Source organism: Canis lupus, chromosome 15 (genome assembly GCF_003254725.2).
Source record: "Canis lupus dingo isolate Sandy chromosome 15, ASM325472v2, whole genome shotgun sequence".
NCBI classification, from domain to species: domain Eukaryota; kingdom Metazoa; phylum Chordata; class Mammalia; order Carnivora; family Canidae; genus Canis; species Canis lupus.
The window spans coordinates 24635062-24662053 of NC_064257.1; the positions used below are offsets into that span (position 1 = coordinate 24635062).

The 26992-nt window shown below is 38.9% G+C and overlaps 1 long non-coding RNA gene across 1 annotated transcript; it reads right to left on the reverse strand.

The window, feature by feature from the left end:
* Nucleotides 1-9005: 9005 nt before the first annotated feature.
* Nucleotides 9006-21666, reverse strand: LOC118350837 (uncharacterized). Its single transcript, XR_004805367.2, has 3 exons — nucleotides 21550-21666; nucleotides 13576-13744; nucleotides 9006-9132 (listed from the first exon to the last, which is right to left on the reverse strand). It is a non-coding gene; the product is annotated as an uncharacterized LOC118350837 (long non-coding RNA).
* Between the last annotated feature and the right edge of the window lie 5326 nt (nucleotides 21667-26992).

The following is a 26992-nucleotide window of genomic DNA, read 5'->3' on the forward strand; positions in this document are numbered from 1 at the left end:
CAATGGCAGGGTATTTAAGTTAAGTTTTAGGAAGTCAAAAGTTATACATGTTCTTGTTTGTTTTTACTACGTGGGGGTTGGCATCCCTAACCCCACATTGTTCACAGGTCAATTGTATTTATATTAGGCCCAATTCCACATTACTCCTCCACTGGGAGGCCCCTGGTCTAAGAGCCCCAGCTCTCACTGAACCCTGGCATCACTATTACCTCCCTTCTCCCTTTTAGTAGTAGGAAGAGTGATAGTTTCCCATTGATAATGGTTTCTGGATCCTCATCATCGCATGTGTGTCCCTTCCCTTTGCCCAAACTTCTATAAGAAGTTTTTCAAGAAGTCTCTTCATTTGAAATGAATCCTGTTTTCTGCTGGAACTCTGACACAATATCCCCAAGCAAATTCTTCAGAAAAAAAAAAAAAATGTATCTGATGTCAATGGTAAAACAAATAGATCTTCAGCTCAGTGGAGCTAGACGTTCTGCTTTGATGATATCTAAAAATGACCAAGAAGAAAGGAAAGGAGGTAGCCAGTGGTCTTCCTTTTCTCTTTCTCTTTATGTGTTTCAGCTCTTAACCTCATAATGTGTAGTTTCTGTATAAGATCAAAACTATCGGGGAATCCCTGGGTGGCTCAGTGGTTTAGTGCCTGCCTTTGGCCCCGGGCGTGATCCTGGAGGCCCGGGATCGAGTCCCACGTCGGGCTCCCTGCATGGAGCCTGCTTCTCTCTCTGCCTGTGTCTCTGCCTCTCTCTCTCTCTCTCTCTCTCTGTGCCTCTCATGAATAAATAAATAAAATCTTAAAAAAAAAAAAGATCAAAACTATCATTCATTCATTCAATCATTCATTCACTATTCAATATTTATCTGGAGTAAAATAGTGGTTTTATCGCATCTATGTGCAAAACATACAATATTGGAGCTTATAGCTAAGTAGGGAAGGTGGAGGGCGACAGTTCTCAAGTAGTCACACAAATATAAAATTACAAGCTGTCTTGCCTGTAATAAAAGAAAAAAAAAATAGAAGAGACCATTGAAGGTAGAAGTAGGTGAGCTAATTGACCTTTGGTGGGGGTGAGTGACAATCACTGGAAGGTTCCTCATAAAATGAATATCTGCTGAGGTTTGAAGGAGGGAAGTGGTAAGTCAGAATGGAAGTGGGGTTAAGGAAAACATGTAGTGTGATTGTACAGAAGTCTCAAAGCACAGATGCGCAAAGACCTTGAGCAACTACAGAATAGTTTTGACAAATCCAGAAACCAGTGAAATTGGATTACAGAAGGCAAGGAGGATGGTAAAACATTATATGGAGAACAAGTCAGGGGTCACCTTAGTCAGGGTATTGCATCCATGTTAAACATTTTGCTAATCATCTTAAGAGCTATTGGAGGCTGTTTCATGGTTTTCAGTGGATGAGTGGTGGCAAGACTTGTGTTTCTGAAGGTTAACTCTTTTTGTTACCACAAAAAGGGTTGTTTGTAAGGAAGCAATAAAATATGGAGCTAGGAAGATGGGATATTTCTGACCCAGGCGGGTGATGAGTGTAGCCTGAACCAGGGCGGACAGACTCGAAATAAAAAAATGGTACACATTTGAAAGATGTTTAAAATTGGCAAGAATTTGTGAAAAATAGAAAATGATATGGGAAAGTGTCAAGTGGGTCCTCAAATTTCAGTTTGTGCAACTGGATAAGGCCTTTAATGAGACTGCAACCATTTGAAGAAATCCAGGTTTAGAGGGAAGAACAGTGTATGTTTAGGACATGCTGCTTTGATATGACTATTTTATTTTTAAAGATTTTACTTATTTATTCATGAGAGACACACAGAGAGAGGCAGAGACATAGGCAGAGGGAGAAGCAGGCTCTCTGTGGGGAACTTGATGCAGGACTCAATCCCAGGACCCCAGGATCTGAGACAAAAACAGATGCTCAACCACTGAGCCATTCAGGTGCCCTTTTTAAATTTAATTTAATTTAATTTAATTTAATTTTATTTTATTTTATTTTATTTTATTTTATTTTATTTTATTATTTTATTTTAATTGTGATCAGAATGCCTAATATGGCATCAACCTTCAACAAAATTTTAAGTGTGCCATACAATGTTGTTAACTATGCGCACTATCATGTACAAAAAAAGGATTATAATTCACATGGAGCCACAAAACACCATGAATAGCCAGAGAGGTCCTGCTGAGGGGAAGAAAAACACACAACAAAATTAGAAACATCAATCTTCTTGATTTCAAATATTACAAAACTACCATAATCAAAAATAGTATGGTCCTGGCATAAAAACAGATATATGGACCAATAGAACAGGATAGAGAGCCCAGAAATAAGCCCATGTATATAGAGTCAACTGATTTTCCACAAGGGAGCCAAAGAATGCATATGGGGCAAAGGATAGTCTCTTGAACAAAAGGTATTGGGAAAACCGGGCATCCACCTGCAAAAGAATATGACTATCAGACTAGACCCCCGACTAGGTGAATGGTGAAGTAGAGATATACAAAGTTCTTGTCTCTTTGAAGAAAGATCTGAGCAGAAAAAAAATACGAGTCTTATCAGAAAACAGTGGTGGACATCCTGAGTAAAAAGGAAAGAATAGAATGAGAATAGAAGATAATTTTCAAGAAGCTTGGAATTTAGCAGTAATGGGCATTGTGGTTCATCCAGAAGGTACTGGATGAAATATGGTATATCCTTCAGGAAAATTTACTGAAGGTTATTGGGATTCTTTGACTCTCTGCATTTCATCCCTTTACCCAAATTGTAGCCACACTACCCTTTTCTAAAAAGAATTACTCTCTTTATCTCCTTCTGTCCCTTATCTTGTTGAAAGAAAACAAGCCCAAAACTCCCCAATTTGTTCTCATATTCCAAAAATAAATAAATATTTAAATTTTCCTAGTATTTGATTATCATTTTAGTAACAAAAATCAAATGTTTATTCTAAAAACTTTGGATGGAGCTTCCTTTGCAGTGGATCTTAATTTTGAGACCTTTGAGAATCTGATGAAATAGTAGAGCCTTGTCTGAGTAGAATGTGAATCAGCTGACATTTAAACTGTTGTAATTAAATTCATGAGTTCCAAGGACCCCCTGAAGTCCGTCATCCAACCATAGACTCCCTACAGATGGCAGATTAAATCCCCCTGCTCTCAAGGAACACAGAGAGAGTGCTTTGCTATTTTTATCTTAATTTTAATGATATAACAGACTGCTTTGATTTGGGGGTACATTAGGTATTTTTTAAGGACTTGAATTCCTGATATTTTACATATGTTTTGTTTCAGGACTCATGGCTTTTAACGATTATATATTTTGATACTTTTCACGACATTGAGCTTCTCTACAAATGACAAAATGGAAGATCAAAGATGTTTTGAAGGAGAAAACAAAGCAAACCTTGATTTCACACACACAAGCACACATATACACAAAACAACCTATCTCTAGAGAGTAACTTTCAACCTGATAAATTTTCCTGTTGGCAACCAAATTATTTTTTCCTTATGCACAAACATATTTATTTGATTTTTCCTTATTATTTTCCCCTGGAGGAGTATACCGAAACTAAGCTGCGCACAAAGTATGAGGAATCTTTTCTAGACCTTTATCTAAAACATAACAGATTATAAACACAGTAACACAAGACATGCAAAATTAATGTCTCTGCTTTTCCCATAATTTTTAATAGCAATAATTCTTTCTTCTGACAGTCCCTTACTGAGACTGCAAAGCCACTGGTTTTTATTGTGGGTTTTAGATTTTGGCATCCCATTTTCTATATTATAAAATTATATTACAGTGTATAATGTATGTATTTATTTGGTGAATGTATGTTAGCTTTCTAGCTGCAGTATTACTGTAGATGTAGAAGATTTTTCGAGATATGCATGTAATCAGGATTGCTTTATCTGGGATTTGTCTTGCTCTGGCCACTGGTCCCAAGCCCCGAGTAAAGGAGAATTCTATTGCCATGCCCCACACCTGGCACACAGCAGGCCCTCAATAAGTAATTGCTGCCACTAACCAAGCCAGATGGGATTTAGTGATAGTGACACATCTAACTCAGCGTCCCAGCCTCAGCTTTGTTCTCATGCTGTGTAAAGGGCAGCACTCTGAGAAGCATCAGGTTGTGAGCCTGGCGTGCGCTGTAGAAGCATTTCCTTGGGGAGAGTGCCTTGTATTTGAAATGAAAATGTGGACTGCAATATCCACAAGCCCCAACCTGTGCAGAGGGTAGGGGAGAGGCGATCAGAGCGGGCAAGCCGAGAGCTCATGCTAACAGCAACGGAGATAGTGATTCACACAGTGAGAGAAAACACGGTTAGCTGAATTTTGCACACTTGACCACATGCAAAGAATGTGCCGGATCTTAAATTTACCACCTAAATATGACAACCCGAAAGGAGGAAAAGGCAAAAACTTGTCAAAGCTGTCCATATTTGCAGTCTTCCTTAAATATGTGCTTTTGGAGTAATGTCAGAGGAGCATAAACGAAGTTGTTTCATTTTTTAAAAGCCTTTAGATTTGTCATCAAGACAAGTGCGGTGTTAATGCAAATACCTGTGCAAGAATCAACAATCCAGCAACATCTGTCCGAGGGCTAGCTCTGAGGGCTAAGGCAAAGTGGTCCCAAGAATTTGAATACTGGGAAATTTTGAGACCAAGACATGGTTGATCTAAGCATAGTTGTGCAAAGTCACCCAAAAGCAGTCTGGTGCTTCAAGAGACATGGGTTGGTGAGAAACAAAATGGGGGACACTTACAGGAGATACTGACTTTTTTTAGGGTTAAAACACATATTTTCTCATAGTTCCAGAGACCAGTTCAAACTCAAGGTGTTGGCAGGATTGGTTCCTTCTTGGGGGCTCAGAGGAACGCTCTGTACCATGACTCTGTCCTAGCTTCTGGTGGTTGCTCGCAATCCTTGGCATCCCTTGGCTTATAGCTGCATAATTCTAATGTCTCCTCTCATTGTCCCATGGCCATCTTTCTTTTGTGACTCTGTGTCTTCACATGGCATTCTCCTCTCGATGTCTATGTCTCTTCTCATAAGTCACCTGTTACAGTGAATTAAAGGTCTACCTTATACCAGCATGACTTCATCTTAATTACATCTTCTATGACCCTTATTTCCAAATAAGGTCACATTCTGAGGTTCTGGGAAGAACATGAATTTTGGTGGGGACACTATGCAACCCAACACCCCTTTCCTAATTCTCAGTTTAAAGTAGGCTGCAGGGGTGACTGGATGGCTCAGTTGATGAAGCATCTGCCTTTGATTCGGGTCATGAACCCAGAGTCCTGGGATCAAGCCTCACATCGGGCTCCGTGTTCAGCAGGGAGTCTGTTTCTCCCTCTCCCTCTGCCTGCCATTCCCCCTGCTTCTGCTCTTTCTTTCTGTCAAGTTAAAAAGGAAAGCAAGCAAGCGAGCGAGCTGCATTTGTGGAGCTATATCTATAAACCTACTCACAAGTTATTTATTATTGGCGAATGGTGAGCCAGGTACTTCACTAGATCACTCTTCATGCATTGTACTCAATTCCAAATGTATCATTCATGAGACTGGATGTAATTGAACTAGGATGTGAATGGGGTCATGAAGATTTTAGAAATAGTGTTACATGGATAAAAACTGAGGTTGCTGAGTTGGAAAAGAGATTTGGAAAGTCCCCTTGGCCCCCTGCAGGAGGAGTGGTAAGGACCATCAGGTCCTAAGTCACAGATCACAGGGCTATCCTCCTGTATGTAAGAAGCATGGTTTTGCCCTTACAAAAGGGGTGGGGAGTCCTCTTTATCCTTTTACATTATGCCAGATACCAGCCTCCATCTCTCAGAAGATGGGATGGTGACCTTATTATTATTATTTTTTAACTTTGGCGACATCTATTTACTTTCCCACATCACCAGTCCTGGATATGAGTGGCTAAATCTTCTATCTCCTCAGGGAAACATAGCAATATTCCAGCCTACAAAGAACAGTGGTATTTGGTGACAGCATGAAGCGATCTTGATTTTGGTCCCACAAGCCCTCTTTGGAACGACCTAGGGAGAGTGGTTTTTAAACACTAATGTTACTCCAAAAAGACTAAGTCAGTCAGATGATGAAGCCTTTGGTCAGACTTACAAGTACAGTCGAAGAGCTAATAGCTACCACATACTGAGAACTTAGCGTGTACAGCCACAGTACTGTTGAATTCTCATAGATACCTATTTAAGTACCAGTTATTCCTACATTACAGATGAGAAGACTGAGGCTTAATGCAGTTAAATAACTTGCCCTGGCGTACAACTCCTTGGTAGAGTATGAGTTCTAATCCAAACAGTGTGGCTCCAGGTCCGTGCAGATATTGGAGGGCATCCTGGGACAAGGAACAAGGCTATCAGACTTCAAGGGTTCAGTTTTTAATGCATGCCCATTGTTATACTGATGCCTCCAGTATATATTCCACTCATCATTTGTTATTTATTTATTATTTGACAACTACTGTTGAGTACCTATTTCAGGCAACTGTGCAAAGCGTGGACATGCACGATCATGAGTAAAAGCAGACACAATTCTTTCCATTATGAGCGTATAAATATAAAATGGCAGCTGTGATAAACACTAGGAAGGAGGGAAATGAGGCCATGAAAACCTAGGCCAGGGCTATTTGTCCAAGTCGGTGGGACCAGTGAGGATTTCCTTGAGGACATGCCATTAGAGCCAAGACCTAAAAGATGAGCAGCAGCTAACTCCACGAAGAGGGAGATGGATGTGAAAGAGTGCCAGACAGGAGGAACACTCTGAGCTCAACTGCTGTGGCTGGGGAGGTGTGGCAACCCCAAGAGAAATACCAGGGTGGTCGGAAATGTGGGGATGGAAGCCGTGGAGGAAGATGAAGTTGGGGAGAGGGCCGCAGAGACTATGCAGAACCTCAAGTGGCATTTAGGAGATTTATACTTATTTATCCTAATAGGAGTGGGAAGTCACTGGGGCTGGGGGTAGGGATAAATGTTGGGGGTATGGATTAATGTCTTAAATAAACCATGGTTACAATACGTTGCACAGATTGGAGAACGGAAGCATGGAGATCAGTTGGAAGTGATTGTAGTTGGCCAGGTGAAAGATCAGGGTCATTTGAACACAGTTTTGTTGCTGGCAATGGATTGAAGTGTAAAGGTGGTGAGTTGTTTTGTTTTTTAGGAGCTAAAATCGAAAGGATTTGGAAAGGAGCTTATTATGAGGGTGGTAGGCAGAGGACACTCTCAAGATTGACTCTTAGATTCTGTCTTTTGCAGCCCGATGAATGCAGTGCATTCGCTGAGAAGGAACAGTGGGAGAGATGGTTTGGGGGCGGGGGGGGGGGGCAACTCGTGAGTTGGTTTGGGAGCTATGTTTATTTTGAGATGCCTTTGAGATGTTCAAGTGGAAATGTCAAGTAGGGAGTTAGATCTATGGATTGGAACTCAAGGAAGAGGTTGAGGCTGGGAGCTACAAATTTGTGAGTCATCTGCCTCGTTTCAGGGATGTAAGTGTGTGTGGGCGAGACAGCCTGGGGAAAGGAGATAGAGTGAGAGGTAGAGAGCCAGGCAGGAAAGCTGGAGAAGGTTCAGCATTTATTCCAAACCCTCATCCCTGGTTCCTGGCTTCCACGAAACCATCAGATTTGAGGTGACCTGACCACAAGAAGACAAATTCTCGTCCTGGGGATGTCAGGTATCACCATCTCTGCACCAGGACTTTCACAAAATAAATTCAAAGGTGTTTCTGATAATGCCATAGGTCCTTGTGGATGGGTGTACTTGATGAGAGGATGTACAGGTCATGTGAATTTTGTATTATAAATTAATAAATTGCCATTCTGCTGTCATTTCAGATATGATGCATCAGTCACTCAGAACCCCACAGGACAGAGTGTCAGAGCCTTTGTCCCTTTCAGAAGGCCACATTCAGCCAGAGTCTCTCTTACAGACCCCACTTCCAGCCCCCATACTACTTATTTTTATATCGCGACATTCAGTCTCCATGGAGCCAAAGGTAGAGTCTTGCTATGTAGAGATTCTGGAGACACTCAGATCTTGAGGAAGAGGGAAATGGTTGAGATTAAGCATCATGCAAAATTCTAGGCTATCAACGTGGTCTGAGTTAATAACTGCTTGGCAGCAAAGCCCCCACCTACGGGAGAGATTCCAAACTTGTAAAACACCTGGACTGCACTGCTACGTGCCTTTCTTTTTCAAAACCAAGAGGTCAAGACTTAATTTCTTATTGTGTTCTCTAGATGTTTTTTTTTTTTAAGATAAAAGCAGTTCACAGTTAAACACTTCACAGGATTCATGTTTACAGTAGGAAAGTATAACAGACAAATCTATAGGTATGGGGTTTTTATACTTTTATTGTCAGAGGCATTTTGCTTCAAAAGGTTCTTCACTAATTTTGGTCTTCAGTAAATGAATGTATGTTCACATCTCCATAATTATGTTCACATTTGACACATTTTGCTTTTTGGACCTTTTGTTTTGCTGTCATGTAATCAAATTATGTCTTACAAATAAAAGTATAAATAGAAGCAAATGTAGACAAATTACTTAACCTCCTTGCACCCCAACTTTCTCATCTCTCAAACAAGGACAATAATACCTACAGAACGGGGAAAACAATTTTCTCACCCTCCTCACTTTTCTGTCTCAAAATAGAAACTTCTGCCTTTTAGATTGAATTAAGGCTTTCTGCTCTTTTTTTTTTTTTTTTTTCACTCTCCTCACTGCCTTTCTTTTTCAAAACCAAGAGGTCAAGAAAAACCTATGGGGTCTCGTCCCCATAGGATGAGAAGCAATTTATATAATTGGAGAAAAGAAGAGAATCTGACATCTATTGCTCCATGTTCACCTACTAAGCCAAGATAGTGTGTTAAAACTTGGGGTACACCTATGACCCTCTCTCTCTACTCCTCCATTTCAGTTAGGGTGAGGCTAAACACAACCAAAGGGGCCCCTAATATGTGTAAAGACTTGCCTCCCAGTAGCAGTCCAAGGCAGGTATTTCGTGGTTGGTGAATACCTTTCCTCCACGCATCATTCAGAGACTGAGATCATTTCATCTAGGGCTCTGCTGTCTCCTCGCTGGGAGTATCTGCATCCCACTAGAAAAAAAGGAAAGATAATATATATGGACAAAACCTATTTTTAAAAGCCTTGGTTCAAAATGGCACACAACAGAGAGTTGAGGGAAACTCCAGTCCTTTCTCAAGTTTTTGGCCTCTTGGCCTCTTGGTGCTTGATGGGGTTTGTGACAGGTAATCATTCTCCGTATGATGTTCCATAAGCTCACATTTACCAAGTGTGGATCCAAGGATCTCTGTGTGGGCTGTTATATTAGGAGTTGTCTCTGACTTCGAGACTAAGTTAAATTCTCCAATCTACCTTCAGAGCAGACTAGTTAATTGCCATGTTCTGAAGCTGGACTTCTTAGTTGTTGTTGTTGTTTTTTTAATTTTATTTAGATTCAATTTACCAACATATAATAAACACTCAGTGCTCATCTCATCACATGCCCTCCTTAATGGACTTCTTAGTTTCAAATACTGGTCTGCCACTTACCACAGGTCTCTGTTTCATTCTGTTTCATTACTTTTCTCTGTGTCTCTCTGTTTCCTTATCTGTGAAATACAGATATTAATAGAGCATACCTCAAATCATTATTAGGAGATTAATTAATTCCTGTAAAGCACTTAGTAAATACTCAATAAAAATGATCAGTTATTATTACTAGTAAAAAAATTCTTGTTTAATGTATTTTTGACTAGTGTCTATAATTTCTCAATTGGACTGAATGCAAAGGGAATAAGAGGCACATTAATGAGCATCTGACATTTACCTTCAAGTATACCAGTGCTGTGACTGGAACATGCTAGAAATAGTGAAAATAGAAAATATTACAGGTTTTCAAGTTCTTTCTTCAATTCGGGGCCTTAATTTTTTTGTGTTTTCTTTTGTCTTTAGTCAAACACATCCTTCCTTTCTATTCTCATTTGTAGTCTATAACTCGCTCTGTCAAGATGCTTAGATTTCTAAATTTGAAATTAATGTACATAGATCCTCCATAGATGACTCTTCACTTGGTCTCTGTTAATTTCTTAATTTCCTGATTCAGTCATGCTTAGAACTATCTCATACAACTTTAAGAGCTTGGGATCACTGAATATGATTTTTAATGCTCTGCGTACTTTGCTAAGAATTATCATAAATTTTGATCTTTCAGGGGAGCCTCTTACTTTCTGGGTAAGCCTAATCTCCCTCCCCACTTGGAATCAGATCCCTATTATTCAACATAGAGATTCTCTTTTCCTGAATTCCTGGGAATATCTCAATCATCTCATGGGCTGACTAGTCACCACAAATACTGATCACCTTGGACGTGTGACATGTGGAGCCATAATGTCATAGAATGCTCTAAGGGTTTTGTATCTGTGCAGGACTGCCAACCAGGTTATCATCCATCCTCTCATTTAATATCCAAGTAGCAAGTAGTTCAATTTATTGATAAGAAACTAGGGATCTAAGAGGTTAAGCACCTTTGTCAAGATCACCGACTGACTTTGTAGACACTTGGGCAACAGTACAGGAGTTCTAGTTCCACGTTGGACATTTCTCTCCATTTAAACTATACTTCCTTTGGAACTGATAAGCACACATAGTTTTCAGCTCTGCTACTTAATTTATCTTTTCTACCCTCCAGTTTCTTCAACTCTCACATGGGATTAATACTATTGACCTCTCAGGACTTCTGTGAGGCTGGCCCCTCACAAGCATTCCATTATTATGTTAAAAGAAAGAAAGAAAAAGAAACCAGAAGAAGCAGAGGGTTAGGTCCTCAGAGAGAAACAAAATAATTATGAAATATTGTCTTACGTTTTGTTCTTTATAATTTTCTAGGCCCCTCCTAGATCTAAGAAGTTATCCAGGGCTTTTGGGCTCCCTTGCCTTAAGAGGACTTTGTGGTACACAGTTAAACTATCTGAAGACTACATCTTTCTGTCTAAACTCATAGATGAAAATATGTTTGGTATCTAAGATTAAAGGTTCATCGGATTAGCAGGGATTCTCAGTCACGTTCAACCCATTCCCTCCTGGTACCTGAAAGAAGTGGCAAGATCTTTTAAAAAAAATGCTTAGCAGACCCTGGAAGGCTGAACACTTGGCCCTGAGATTTTGACATCAGTGACACTCTTGAAGCCCCAAGTATGGCAGAAAGGCTGCTACCTCTCAAGGGCTCATTTGGGCTTAGACAATGAGAATTATCTGCAGCAACCAGGATAGGCTGAGCATGAAGGACTCTTCTTCCATTTTATTCAGCCACACGAACCACAGGATGCTCAAGAAAGCCGTAGGAAATAGAGTAGTTCCCCACCAAATGATTGAGTTTTCCTCTACAAACAACCTGGTGAGATAGGACTCTGGTTAGATTTCTTATTTAAGTTAATTAAACAATGTGATGTTCCTTATTCACCTTATTTGTGGGACTAAGATTCAAATCTACTAAAATTGCATAGGAGAGAGAGAGAGGAGAGGGAAGAGTGATTTATGCCCAACGTAGTAAACCATTAGAAGGGGAAAGAAATCTGCCTATGAGAGAAGGAGAGAATGACAAATTGTAACAGAAGAGTAAGAGGACCAAGAGATTAGATGCCAAAGGGCAAAAGTCATGAATTTCTATTAATCTTATTAACCCTCCTGAAGAGGGTCACCCTAACTTCTGTGTACTAGTCACCTGTTGAACAACTATTGACCAAGTACCTTTGTTCTTAGAAACTTGGCTTAAGCTATGCCATCCAAGGCAAAATACCAGAAGGGTAATGAGAGCCACTTCTTTTTCATGTTATTTAATATTAGGAACTCTGCTGCATCTTACTGATTTATATATGCCCAGCATCCTGTAACTATAGAGAACTGAATAAAACTTCCCTAAGTACATTATAGATTGAATAATGTAATGAATTTTTCTACTTCATACAAAAACTTTTGGATATCTCATACAGATTCTTCACTGTACACTAAGCTGTGGTCCAATTACTTCCACCATGATTTCTGTAACAGAACTAAAGGGGCTTAATCACTCAACATCATTTTATATTGATGATAATCATACCTTTCTGCAGCCGCACCTTACTCATTCTAAGTCATCACTGTCTATTAATCAAAACTCAGAGAATAAAGATTAATATTTATTTGCTTTAAGTCAGCAGGACAAGGACCACATAATCACTCTCCATCTGTTTCTTGATAGTCACATATGAAATAACAAATGTCCTCTTTGTGAGCAACATTTTCATTACATGCATCTGGTGGTAGAGAAAAAAAAAATGTGTTGCCCTCTGGTTTATAGTTCCATTTTAGTAACTGAAAAAAAGTGTAAAAATAGGAATGCTGTGTGTATAAATAACTATAGCATATTTCTCTCTGTTGTATGTACTCATAATTTTCTAATAGTTAACAATTTAACATAATATGCTATTAAGTTGGAATTTATAAAACAAGTTTCTTAAATTAAAAAAATCAATGTTCAAAGTGATACTTTATTTTAGACATTCTCTTGCGGAGATAAATGCAGGGAAAGGGTGCAATAATTCAGTCCAGCAAGTACTTACTATGCAACCACTGGGTGCCAGCACTATTTCGAGAATTTGCCTGTAACCATAACAAGAGGAGTAAAAATCTGGGTTTTTTTTCAAGCTATTTGGATATTTTCAAGCTGTTCAAATTTTTAAAAATATTTATGCTCAATGTGGAAGTAAAAGAGAGGGTCAAACAATATGTCTAGCTTAACAGTGGGGGAGAAGAAAATTCTCATTTCTTCACTGCCTAGAAAAGGAATGAATAAACAGATCATCTTACTGTTTAAAGAAAAAGGTAAAGATTGCTTTGTGATCAAAATGCCTATCAGGGAGCAAGTTTTTGTATGTTCCTAAAAGCAGGAGCTACATATTAGGTGGAAGCATCATGCTAACAAAGAGCGTCCACTGGATGGCTGTTGAGGTTGTTTTTATCTACACAATACAACTTGCCAAAGCAATCAGTCTTTAGTGTAGTCACCAAGAGGAGCCCATCTGCGTGTTCTAATTGGAATGTCTGGGAAACCTGAAAAGCTCAAAATAAGTATAAACAGGTTGTCTTTTTTTTTTTTTTTTTTTTTAAGAGTTTAAGTCATCTCTACACCCAACGTAAGGCTGGAACTTACAACCCTGAGATCAAAAGTCACATGCTCCACTGCCTGAACCTGCTAGGCACCCCTGTCTTTTGAAAATTAATAAACAAATTGTGGTAGGGTGTAGGAATATATTAAAACAAATGAGCAGGAGTTGGGAATACTTCAAAAGAATGTGATTTGTTTGTTTGTTTGGCAACTCTCTAACTTCTATATTGGCAATGTCTAGGAAAGCCTCTTTGCTCTCCTGATCACAGCTTCTCACACATCAGATGCAACAGCTGTTTTAACTGGCACATCCCCACAACCCTTCCTGACAGGAAGTCCGTGAGAACAGTGAATGTAATCAAAACTGCAGAATTTAGGGAGGCATACCACTGACCAATTGGGAATGCAGCCAGAATCCTGGAGCTACTACTTCATCCTGGAGCAAGGAACATGGCACGGCTCACAGTCCTACCATCCACTCAATGGAAAGTCCTTCTCTCCCAATCTTCTGTCTCCCCTCATAATGACTTGCCTTGGTGTAGGATTGTTCATTCAAAAGTGCCCTGCGCGAGACATGAACACCATCTTCTGAAAATGTATGTTTTGCATACACCATTCCCATAGTTTATAAGCACCAGATTTATACAGAATATGCAGGAAAAGCAGAGTAACCAGATGGGTATGATAGTCAGGTGATAGTATGGGTATATGGCGAAAGGATTTAAAGACGGTATTTTTATTTTACAAATTAAAATTTTAAACCAGATCGTTTGAGAACTGGACGACTTAACAATCCTACTGGAGTGATGTGCATATATGGGGCAGGTGTTATGCAAAGGACTGGAGCTCGCAAGGAATGAAGCTGTCTTTCAACGTTTTTATCTCAAGGGAAATCTTACAGAACAAACGGCATAAATGGATACTGAGCCAACAGATGACAAGAGGACTTGCTCCATTCTCTGGAAAATATGATGATAAGAAACAGATTTCAGCTGTTCTTTAAGTTTTTTCTCTACTGGACAACAAAGCTGCCAAGAAATGAGGATACACAGATTATGACACACACATAACCCCTCCACCTGCATCACATCCTGACAAATCACAGCATTTCTTTGCTTCAAGGGTAGGAAACCTACTCAGAAAGAGAAATCATCTTCTCATATGAGATACTGTATTCTACAGAAAAATCAAGCAAAACAAATGAGTATTTCTATGACATTGTTTAGAAAATGGCTCAAAATTCCTCTCACATCAGTAATCAGAGCCTCGTGTAAACACTAGACTAGAAAGTAGACTCCCACTTTCACCTCCACCAACACAAACAGGCAAATAAAAACAACTTAACTGAAGATAAATTAGGTCAATGTTCTATTACTCTATTTTTAAGTACACATTAATGTTTAGCTCGTAGGCCTACCCTTGATTTTTTTCAGAGCCCAAGGCAAGAGCATAAATGGAAGCCTACATACCATCTACCTTTTAAATCGAGCAAATGGTTCTTTCCTTCTATTGTGACAAATATACTTTCATAACAAAAAAATCAGAAAATAAGTATACAGCTAGGTTTTTTCATATAACTTAATTTGGCAAAAGACCAAAGCTGAACAAATTTAATTACTATTGCTCATGTTGGGTGTTCAGTTGATGGGCTAGTGATCTCTTGAGAAGTCTTGATATGTTCAACCATAATGCATACATTATTCTAGGTTTTCATAAAATCTATTTTCTTATGTTCCTCTCAGTACATTCATTATGTTTTTGAAATCGAGATTTTTATATAGTTTTCTGATAACAGCAATGATTTAAATAATAATATGCAATTATATTCAAAGCGCAACATTTAAATGTATTTTCATCAAAAATAAGAATTTATGTAAAAAACAAACACTTTCAGTTTCAAACTAAATGATAATTGTTCTAAAATATTCATTCTAAGGAAAAATATAAATTATAATTAGTAAATAAAAATACTTTAAACCAAAATTATTTAAATTAATCTTATTAGGGATGCCTGGGTGGCTCAGTGGTTGAGGGTCTGCCTTTGGCCTAGGGCGTGATCCTGGAGTCCCAGGATCGAGTCCCACGTCGGGCTCCCTGTGTGGAGCCTGCTTCTCCCTCTGCCTATGTCTCTGCCTCTCTCTCTCTGTGTCTCTCATGAATAAATAAATAAAACCTTAAAAAATAATAAAATAAATTAATCTTAGTAAATAGGGTTATTAATTGATTATTATAAATAATGTATATAAATGTTTGTAAATTTGTATGTTAAAATGTTTATTTATAATAATCGATTATTTATAATGGTCAATCAATAACCCTACCATTCAGGGTCCACGTAGATGCCAATGTAAAGAGCCAGTATCACATTTTATTACCAGATCTACAGGTGCAAATTTAAAAGAAATAAATCGTTTAATATTCCACGACATTCTATAGCTGCCACGTGCATCAGTTGAGAATACCACACCAAATTTGTGAGCCTGGACAGAATCCTGAAGGGGAACATGTAAACAAGCGAGGTATACCAGGACCCAAGTAGCACAAGATTGAAGGTGGTGAAAAAGTGGTTACTGTGGAACAAAAAACTACCCCAGCTGTTGGGCTACTTGATGAGGGGACTCTGTTGTGGTCCAACATACAGAGTCCAGAGATGCTGGATAAACTTGGGCTTGATTCCAGTAGGTATGGCTATCTGAGGAGATTTAACCTGCTTGGTGGGAACACAGCCAAAGGCGTCCATAGGCATCCGACTATACTAGAAGTCAAGAGATGGATGGAACTGTGGTTTCAAGTGACGTATAGCAGAGCCTCCTTGAGTAACAGGAGGGTCCAGGTAACAGAGTTCAGGCTCCATTGACAAGCCTGTCAAAACTAGGCAGGATGTCAGGGCCCCAGCCAAGTGGGCTTGGGTGCAGCAAAAAAGCTCTCTATCCAGATGGGTTTTGAAATGATGAGAGAAAACCGAAGCAGATGTCTGGAGATATATACATAGATTCAGCCAACACAAGAGCAGTGTGGGGGAAAGCATTGATTCAGTAGGCAAATGGTGGGAGACAAACAGGAAGCATGTGGACCCCAGGTCCCTTCCACTTGCTGATGGTGCAGATCTATTTTCTGCCATGGTGAGAATAGTTTCTGTTTTGGGTTGAAGTTGAATCTGAATGAAAAGGCGTTTGTGATTATAGCTGAGTGGAGCTTACGAAGACATAGGCTGAACAATTTAAAAATAGTGCCATGGCATGGCATGATTTTTAAGTGCATTTTATGGGATTGTTGGTATGGAAATTATTTATTAGAATTTTAATTTATAGGTCCAATATATTGGTGACATCTAATTTAACTATGATGACGTTTGACCTGATAGTCATGGGTAAATTTTGTATTTTTTTTAAATTTTTATTTATTTATGATAGTCACACAGAGAGAGAGAGAGGCAGAGACACAGGCAGAGGGAGAAGCAGGCTCGATGCACCGGGAGCCCGACGTGGGATTCGATCCCGGGTCTCCAGGATCGCGCCCTGGGCCAAAGGCAGGCGCCAAACAGCTGCACCACTCAGGGATCCCTAAATTTTGTATTAAAATATTATGCAAGGTTTTATTGATTTATTTTAGGTGGATGTATATATCAAATGAATTTTGGAAAGTCTTTATTATACACCTTGAGACTCTTGATGCTATTCCCTGTGAGTGAATCTGGGGCCCTGTGATTCTGCAATGACCTTAATATAGATCATTTTTGTGACAATGCTGAATGCCTGAAAATGTGTACTGCATTTTAGTATCAAGTGTAAAAACAAATCTCTATTAGGAGGCAAAGCTGATCCATGGATCAGCTCTGTCCCTGAAAATGCAAATTTCTGAACCCAAGATCTCAGCAGGAAGATAAGATATATTCTTTCCAGTCCTGAAAGTCAATTCCTGATTACTCTTAGATTCTAAAGATGGTTTTCAATGCTGTCAGTAATACTGACATTATATGAGATTTCAAAGAAAAAAGTTTTGGATTTGGAACTAGAAATTTCAAGGCAGTGGCAAGGTGATACACCATTTACCTGTTCTTACTGGCTTGTCATTCCAAAGACTTTGTCTTTATATGACACGGGAGAAGCATAAGGAGCCAAGTAGCCACTTAGATTTCTGTGCATTACAAGTTAATAATACATGGCAATCAGTGAAATAGGAAGTGGAAATCATTTTTATTGACTCTTTTCCTAAAAAGGTACTATCTTTAATATTTTAGCTCCACTGAGTGATCTGAGCTGGGAAATCACTTCCCCTAAGAAAATGCTTTGGTGGAAAATCTATTTTGTTGATATTCAGGCAAATGCTTTGATTTTAACTATATTTTCATATTATTTCCTGCTTATATCCATTAGAAAAATAGCCAGCAGGACAATCTACCTCTAAATATAGGCTCCTACTTTGCTGAAATTATTTTACCAACACTCAGCTTATTGAAATAAGTGTCCGTGTTACAGAAATGTACCATAATGTGTATTTCAGAAATATATTTAATAGGGTAATTTTAAAATACACATAAATGAATAATAGTTCTTAATCTGAATGGTATCTGACAATCTGAGACGGCATAAGAGAGGGTATTCCGCAAGTATTCAATAATTACCACTTAAAGTTGATTTCCTAGAATCAATTTAAAAAAATTATAAGTAAAAAATAACCACATAATATGAAATCTACCCTCTTAACAATCTGTTAAGTGTACAGTACAGTGTTGCTAACTCTAGGCACATTTTTTTAAAAATTTTATATATTTATTTGAGAGAGAGAGAGAGCATGAGTGGGGGAAGGACAGAGCGAGAGGGAGAAGCAGAGTCCCCCTGAGCAGTGAGCCTGACCTGGGGCTCAATCCCAGGACCCTGAGATCACGACCTGAGATGAAGGCAGATGCTTAACTGGCTGAGCCACCCAGGTGCCCCTCTATGCACATTCTTGTACAGCCAATCTCTAGAACTTTTTCACCTTGTAGGACTGACTCTATACCCATTGAACAGGAGCTCCCTAGCCCTCCCCTCTGCCCCCTGTCCCTGGCAATCACTCCCAGCATCACTTTTAATGAATAATCCTTTATTTAATGTTATACAGTTCTAGAATTCTTTAAGAGTATCTATACATATTATTAAGAAATTTTTGAGTTGTTTTTATTGAATAATTGTTTCCAGAATCTCTGAATGCTTTCCAGAGATGGATAGCCAATTTTTACTTCTTTGTTATCTGGTGTTTCTGTTATACAACATGATTTTTAAGAGGTATTTTGAATAAGATGAAGAGATAGGAAATAGAATATGTATATCTTTGTGTATATATTGTGTTCTTTTATCTCTACATCTGGCCTCAGGTTAAAAGGCTAATTTTTCCCTATCTACAAAGTGATTTTTAAAAGGTATTCCTTGATGTGTCTTGATGTCTATCTGTGCAGAGTGGCATCCCCTTGCTTGGCTCTCAAAACTAGATTGGGAGATAAAAATTTCCAACAGTGGGAGATAGTTCGTTCCCTGCCTGAATCTTAGATTCTTGGTGTTCTTGGCAGGAACTTACTATCTTTAGTATCTCTATCTTTTATATTCCAAATTCTTCATATCCTGCCAAAATTCAGTAGCCCCCTGGACTTTGCCTCCGTTTTTATTTATGCAAAACCTAAACATGATTTTGCTTGGATGACCCATGAGTCTATCTCCTTTGCTTCCATTGTCTCACAAATATCTCACCAGAGCAAAAAGGAAGACACTTTGAAGTCCTCCCAAAAGCTGTTCCTTCATCATTTTATGAAAGACTTAAAGAAAGAGAGAATCTAAAAGTCACTTGATTTTGAAGATGTTCTCAGTATTGTTAACAAGATGAACACTATATAAGATCTAACATACAAGGCTTTTGGAACGAGACAGAAATGGTACAGTATCCTGGTCATCAGTCACTGATGGCAGTCACTGCCATCTATCACAAGTTACTTAACACTGTTACCCTTAGTTTTGTCATTTGTAAAAAGACAGTAATATTATTCATTTGGCCAGACTATTGTGGGAATTATATAGTATATTTGGAATACTTGGTATAGTACCAGTAGGTACGTGGTTGGTGCTCAACAAATATAAACACCTTTTTTCCTCTGTCTCTACATCAGAAACCCTACTTATTTTGGCTGTGGGTAAGAGAGACAATAAGGGCGATAGGGAGGAGATTAAGAAAAACATTGTATTCAAATATACAGGCATACCTGTGAGCAGCCATCATGCCTGATGGCTTTAAGCTGTATTATTTGGGCAAGGGATTGACACCTGTACCTACAGCCAAGTTAAAGGAAGGGTCAACCAGGTGAGTGCCCAGTACTCTGATCCATTGGGAATATAAAATCATAACTCAAATAAATTGGAAATACAATTCATATTTGGCTCTTTTCATATATGTAAAGATGACTGATCCCTTGAATTACAACTCAAAACTTACTTTGGGTCAGAATCAACCTGTCTCCACCGAGTGTTTATGTAGCATATTTCTGTACGTAGGTGGCGTGGGGCAATAATTGGCCAGGCCACTAACCCTAAGACTGAGGACTGTAGTTGCTGTCAGCTGAAATGTTAAAATTGATTACAGCACGTGATATATGCTATTTGCTGACAACCAGTGATCTACGACTAAAGTTTAAACATTATAAGAGGTACATGAGTGGTTCAGTCGGTTAAGCATCTGCCTTTGGCTCAGGTAATGATCCCATGGTCCTGGGATCGAGTCACACATCAGGCTCCCTGCTTCACAAGGAGCTTGCTTCTCCATCTGCCTCCCCTTCTCTGTCTCTCATGAATAAATAAATAAAATCTTAAAAAGAAAACATCGTAAGATATTTTCAAAGATGCTGTCTTGTCCTGCAACATCACAAAAATAAAACTTAATGATAGAACAGGAACCACAGAAGCATGGGGAATGTTTTGCTGGTGTGAACTCATGAAACGGAGTGGGAGGTTGGGGGGGTGGCTGAGGAGAAGAGAAACTGAAAATGCTAGAAAAAACTTGTAAATATATACATTAAGATCGCTTACCTTTTGTGAATGTTAGTGATTAGTGCTGTCCAAATGACAGTACAGATCTCAGAAATAATTCCAGCTAAAGTATTGTGTTATTTTCAATGTGTATAATTTTCTCATTTTGAACATAAAGAGAAATACAAGTTGAACAGATATTTTAAGGATATTGCTTAGAAGGGGTGACACCTGCATATCTTCATCCTACCCTGCCCATTTTACTAACTGATACCTTAGGCCATAAATGTTCACTCTACGTCTAATACGAAGAACTCACTCAAATAACAGACACAATCACATTTTTTTAGACCTAAATACCCACATATGCATAATCACATACTTACATATAAATATACCTAAGGAAAAAAATAAATATACCTAAGAAATAGGTAAATCAAGAATAAGTGAAAGAAAATAAGAGTCAAATGATAGGGGCTTAGGAGAGCAAGAGGAAATACAATAAAAGATATTGCAATTAAATAGAGGAAGAGAACAGCTTTGAAAAATAAAGACAAATTCATAAAAATTACAATACTCAACTTCAAGATTTATAAAGACTCAGTAATCAAGGCAGTTGATTATAACATAAAAATAGACAATGGAATCCATCGGCAGAACATATATATATCCAGAAATCACTTACATATAAAAGTCAATCGATAAAGACGAAAAGGCAATTCAATGGAGAAAACAGACATTTTTAGCAAGTCATGATGGAACAATTAAATATCCAAGGACAGAGAGAGAGAGAGAGAACTTTAAGCAATACTTCATCCCATAAATAAAAACTAAGTCATAATGGTTTATAGATCTAACTCTAAAACCCAAAACTATAATGCTTCTAGAGAAAAGCAGGAGAAAGTCTTTGTAACCTTGGATTAGGCAAACATTTCTTAGAGACAACATCAAAAACAGGATAAAATAAAAGATCAGCTGGACTTACTCAAAGTTAAGAAATGTTTGCTCTTTGAAAGAAATCATGAAGAGTGAAAACACAAACCAAAGGCTAAAAGAAAATGTTCGCAAATTATGTAGCTAATAAAAGACTTGCGTTTTAAATAAAGAACTCTCAAAATTTAATAATAAGAAGAATGCATTTTTTTAAATGGGCCAAAAAAAAAAAAAAAAAAAAGATTTGAAGCATGGAAGGACTCTAAACACTGTTGCTAATTTGCAAATGAAGGGGAATTTGTGAGAAGGAAGGTGGGCAGCCTCTTAATGCTGAGAGGCAGGGAAATGTGGACCTGAGTCCTACAACTTACTCCCAACACCTGAATGAGCTGGGGAGTGGATTCTTCTCCAGACCCTCCAGATGAGAGCCCAGCTGTTCTTACCCCTTCACTTCCATCAAGTGAGACCTTGAGCTGAGAACCCCGCTGAGCCGTGCTGGGCTTCTGACTGCAGAACTGAGAGCTACTACATTTGCTATAAGCAGCCAGCAAGAACGACAACAGAAAAGATGGGGCAAATGATTTGACCAGACTTGTCACCAAAGATGTGTGGGTTGAAAATAAGCGTATGGAGAGATACTCAACATGGTTATTATTAAGGGAATGACAACACTAAAATGTGATATCACCGGTGGGATGTCTAAAATTAGAAATATTGACTCTATCAAGTGTTGACAAGAACGCGGAGTAATTGGAACTGTCACCAGCTGATAGTGGGAACGTAAAGTCCGGCAAACACAATGGGACTGCATGATTCAGCCATCCCACTCCTCGGTGTTTACCCAAGAGAGATGAAAGCCTATGTCCATGCAAAGACTTCTCATGAATGCTCATAGCAGCTTTGTTTGCAGTAGCCAAAAACTGGAAAGAATTCAAATCCTCATCAGCGGATACATGGATAAACAAATCCTATTGCCATACAGATAGGCTATTACTCAGAGATAAGAATAAATGAACTATTAATACACACAAAAACATTGAAGAATCTCCAAATAATTATGCAGAGTGAAAGAAGCCCCTCTCATCAAAAAAAGTACCCAGCATTATTTCCATTTATATGAAATTCTAGAAAATGCAAATTCATCTGTAGTGACAGAAAGCAGATCAGTGCTTGCATGTATCACATGTTTGTGATATAAATTACAAGCGACATTTGGCCAAAAATCAGTTTGGAATTGATGAATCTAATGTCTTCATCATTTGTCCACTTTGATTGGGGACTGACTTTCAAACCGACTACCAAGAAAATAAATGTCTTAACTTCAAATCTACCATTGCAGACAACCTGTTTTCTTAATAGTTTGTCTCTCTCAGGGCAGATCTTCACATGTGTGAGGGTGACTTGGTTGTTTTTGGCATTAAGATTTAAAAGCTAAAATAAATAAATAAATAAATAAATAAATAAATAAATAAATAAATACTTTCCTGAAATGAATGTAACGTTATGTGTCAATTACACTCTAATAAAAAAAATTTAAATGCTTTCATAGGAGCAAAATATGCAAAAATAAAAGAATAGATTCAAAAGAAAAGAAAGAAAAGAAAAAAGAGAAAAGAAAGAAAGAGAGAAAGAAAGAAAGAAAGAAAGAAAGAAAGAAAGAAAGAAAGAAAGAAAGAAAGAAAGAAAGAAAAAGAAAAAGCTAGCAAGCTAGTGTTTGGAAAAAGTATAGAGTGGTGCAAGTTTATATGCAAGGCTATAAATATACCATTCATTTATAATTATTAAATAATAGTATTACAAATTATAAGATATTTACTAATTTAATGGGGAACTTAATTAAATCTATTGCAAAAGTTTAAAATATATTGACTTCTTGTCATGTATCATTAGATTAATAGACCAAACTCCAAATAGACTTTCTAGTCACTTGATAGCAATAATAAATGGATTAAAAATGCTTTGTGAGGTGCAAATTTGTGGAGGGGTTTTTAACATAATATTAAGACAATTATAAATGCTTTATTTGGTTTTCCAAATTATAATTTGCACTAATACTTTCATTATTTTGCTGGAGTTTGGGTTACATTACTTGTCTCAGCTATTTGTATAATACATGATGTGGATTATGTTAGGAAAAATGTCTACACATGATTTGAATACATCTTACTTTTAAGATTTATTTATTTTAGAGAGAGAGAGTGAGAGCGTGCAGGCATAGAGAGGGGCAGAGAAAGAAGGAAAGAAGCAGGCTCCCCCCAGAGCACAGAGCCCCCAACGTGGGGCTGGACCCCAGGAACTCGAGACCACGACCTGAGCCAAAACTAAGAGGGTCGGGACGCTCAACCCACTGAGCCCCCCAGGCACCCCTAAATACATCTATTTTAAAAAATATATGTGGAGTGTGTGTGTGTGTGTATTTTATAGGGGAACTTTTCTATTATAGTCTGTGTAGTCTTTGCATGTTTTGATACCAGATTTGGAGGAAAAAAATCAAGTAAAAGTGCTTGACAAGGAAAGTTCTTAAGTATCTTATCCCTAGTCATCTGAGGGGAGGGTAGAGAAGGAAAATATGAATTTAGTCCAAGCATCTTGGCAACAGCCAAGAGTTCCTTCTCCTGAAGTAGACCCTAATGGGGATGTGGTGGTTTGAATGCGAGAAGGACCAGCACTGGCCTGCATGGTGGGTCAAGCATTGGCTTTTGGAGTTAAAAGTCCTAAGTTCAAATGTCAGCTCCACCACTAGAGGCTATGAACAATTCATGAAACTTCCCCACGCCTCTCACCTCTCACCTGTAAGACAGGAATAGTAATGGTACCTACCGACCAGGGTGGTTGTGAGCCTTAAATGAGATCTTAAACATAACGTGCTCTGTGAAATGCCTAAAAAGTGTTCGATGGCTGGTGGCTATTTTATAAATAAAGGCAAGCTGCATGTGGGTGTGGAGCAGTGCAGCACTAGAGGTTCAGGACTAAAGCTGTTTCGGTGGGGGAAGAACAGGCAATGGCTTGGGTGAGTACTCTCTTCTAACTAGCCACTAGCCAATGCTCCCATGTAAATTCAAAATTTTTTTTTTTTGTAAATTCAAATTAATTAAAAAAAAACAATTTAAAATGCAGTTCCTCAGTCACACTAACCACGTGCAAAGTGCTTACTAGCCACATGTGGCTGATGGCTACTACATTGGACAGTACAGACTTAAAGCCACCTTTGCAGAAAGCTCTAGTGGACAATAGTGGCTTAAAGGATCCGTGTTGGGCTGAGGACCAGGGCAATATTTATGAGTAACCGGCTTGCCGAATGTCCACATCAAAACTCATCTCTCTTGAGACTCTTGGACTGCTTTTTTTTTTTTTTTTAAGATTTTATTTATTTATTTATTCATGAGAGACACAGAGAGACAGGCAGAGCCACAGGCAGAGGGAGAAGCAGGCTCCATGCAGGGAGCCCAATGTGGGACTCGATCCTATGACTCCGGGATCACGCCCTGAGCCAAAGGCAGCTGCTCAACTTCTGAGCCACCCAGGCGCCCCAACTTATCTTTGATTTTACAGAATCTGAGGTTTATCAAAACTCTGCTACCCAAGAGTGTGCGCAATTTTTCAAGCTGTTAGAATATTTTTGATCACTGTTTATACCAGTGGATGTGAATGCATTCAGAGGGATTCTATGAAGGAGGCTGTCCTTGCTTTTCTTGATTGAGTTTCTAGATTCTATCATTAGCCTGAACATCTCTGCAATTATCCATATCTGGTCATTAACATGTTATTCTACACTCCTCCTCCTCCTCCTCCTGGTCCTCCTCCTCCTCCTCCTCCCTTCCTCCCCTACCCCCACATCCTCTGAATTGCAAGCTGGGAGACTGTGAGATTTTTAAAGTGATCATTATTTTAGTAGCAGCTGGTTCTTAACCGCCCCGGGTTTGTGACAGAGGTGACAGGATCTGTTTCTGTGGCTGTATTGTCCTAATTATATTCCTAATGGATCACAAGTTTGGGGACAAAGCGATGTCACATATTGCAGTGTCTGCAGGGCAGCATTTTCTGGTATGCTGGGAGCATCTAAATGTAACATGTGTAGCCAATGCATTTACTGTCATTAGTTAACCAAGCAGCGCGTGTGCCTCTTTCAGCTCCCTGACCCACATTTCATCCACGCTCTGCTGTTTTTCTCCTGCAGGGTTATTTCCTGAGTAAAGCTCAGGGCTTATGAGTCCCCCAGCCGAGAGCTCTGTTCTGACCTCCCTAAACAGGCAGTTTCACCTGCTGGGCTAGTGTTTTTCTGCTTCCTAGTCAATCTGTTAAGATTTTAGCAGGAGATTCTTGGATACCTTTTCCGCAAAACATATGGGAGATTGTAATTACTTTGGCCTGGTACAATTTTAGAATTGAGAGAGCAGGGGAAGAGGTGCAAATCTTCTGTTCATAAATAACCAAATCTGTGGGCACTTTAAAAGGCATTCTGTGCAGCCGGAGAATTTATGTGCCACATTTCACCCTTGGCACACTTTCCAAATGAATTGTTCAAAGAGAAGTTATATTAGGACAAATAGAAATGAAGACTAAGACCAGATGTGGATTTTTAGTTAATATTTATGCAACACCCAAAGGGAAGATGGTATTGCACAATAAACTAAAAATGTCTTAGGCAAATAAGGAAATCTTTACCCCGAGGACCTGGCACTGCAAAGGTATGAATTATACAACAAAGGCCTGGGAATGCAGAACAAATGCAGGGTAGGTCGGGGCGACTATAAAAAAGAATTCATTGAGGAAGTGGTGAGGTAGCAGATGTGTGGAACCTACTTTGGGAAAATAAGGGCTTAGCACTTTCTTGGCCAGTCTTGTGTCTAAGGTAGACAAGTCAAGCCAGCCAGCCTAATTTCCTTCATCTGTGGAGAGTAACAGTAGCTTTAACTAGAATATATATATATATATATATATATATATATATATATATATATTCAGAACGGAGGTAGCAATGTCACAATGGGTACAGCTTAATAAACCAAAGGGCGATGTCCCCAGATTTGAAATGATCTCCAAGGATAGTGATGACACTTCTTAACCGATTCCCCTCTCCTCCTAGGCCGGTGTCCAAGGAAGGTAGAGAACGCAGACATTGGTTGCTTCTCAGTCCTTGGAGAGTGCCTGAAAGCAACCAAGGTTTAATGCATTGGAAGACTATTGAGACCCACATTGAATTAAAATGAGAAAATCTGTTAAAAGCTGGGTTTTCAGCCTCCCGTTTGATCAGGGAGAACAAACTGTGCATTTCTCCCCATCTCCCAGGCTCCCAATCCCCAGGAGCTGGAGGTAGGGAGAAAAGGAGGTTGGAGGAGGGGTGTAGAAAATATTTATTTAAAACTATGGGAGACAGCTCTGGAAAGGCTTACGAGCTTTTAGCACCGTGAGCTTTTACTACTTTCATGCCTCTGAGTCCTCTTAATTATTGAAGAGAGCTGTCTGTGTGTGACTTACCATAGGTTTTCCTGCAGAGCTGATGTATTCTTCAGAATTTTTAACCTACTTCCTCCCCCTTTCTTTGTTAATTCTTCACTGTTTAACACGGATATGATGCAAATGTGTGGATTTTCAGTTGCTAGATGGTTTCTGTTAAGTACGGTTATTTGTTCTTCTATTGCCAACATTTTGCCTTGTTTTCAGTTTTTTCTACCCATCCAGATGTTACAGGCTCTGGCTATTCTGTGGAAAACCAGGTCGATAAGGTTCCTTCCTGCCCTCTTGGGGTCACCATTCTAGTGGGGGTTCCAGACACAATGCACGCTCTGAAGAAAGGCAGGGGACAAAGATTGCTGAGAGTGAGGCAACTTCCCAGTGTGGGCTGGGAAAGCCTCTCAGGTGAGAACATTTGAACTAAGATCGGGA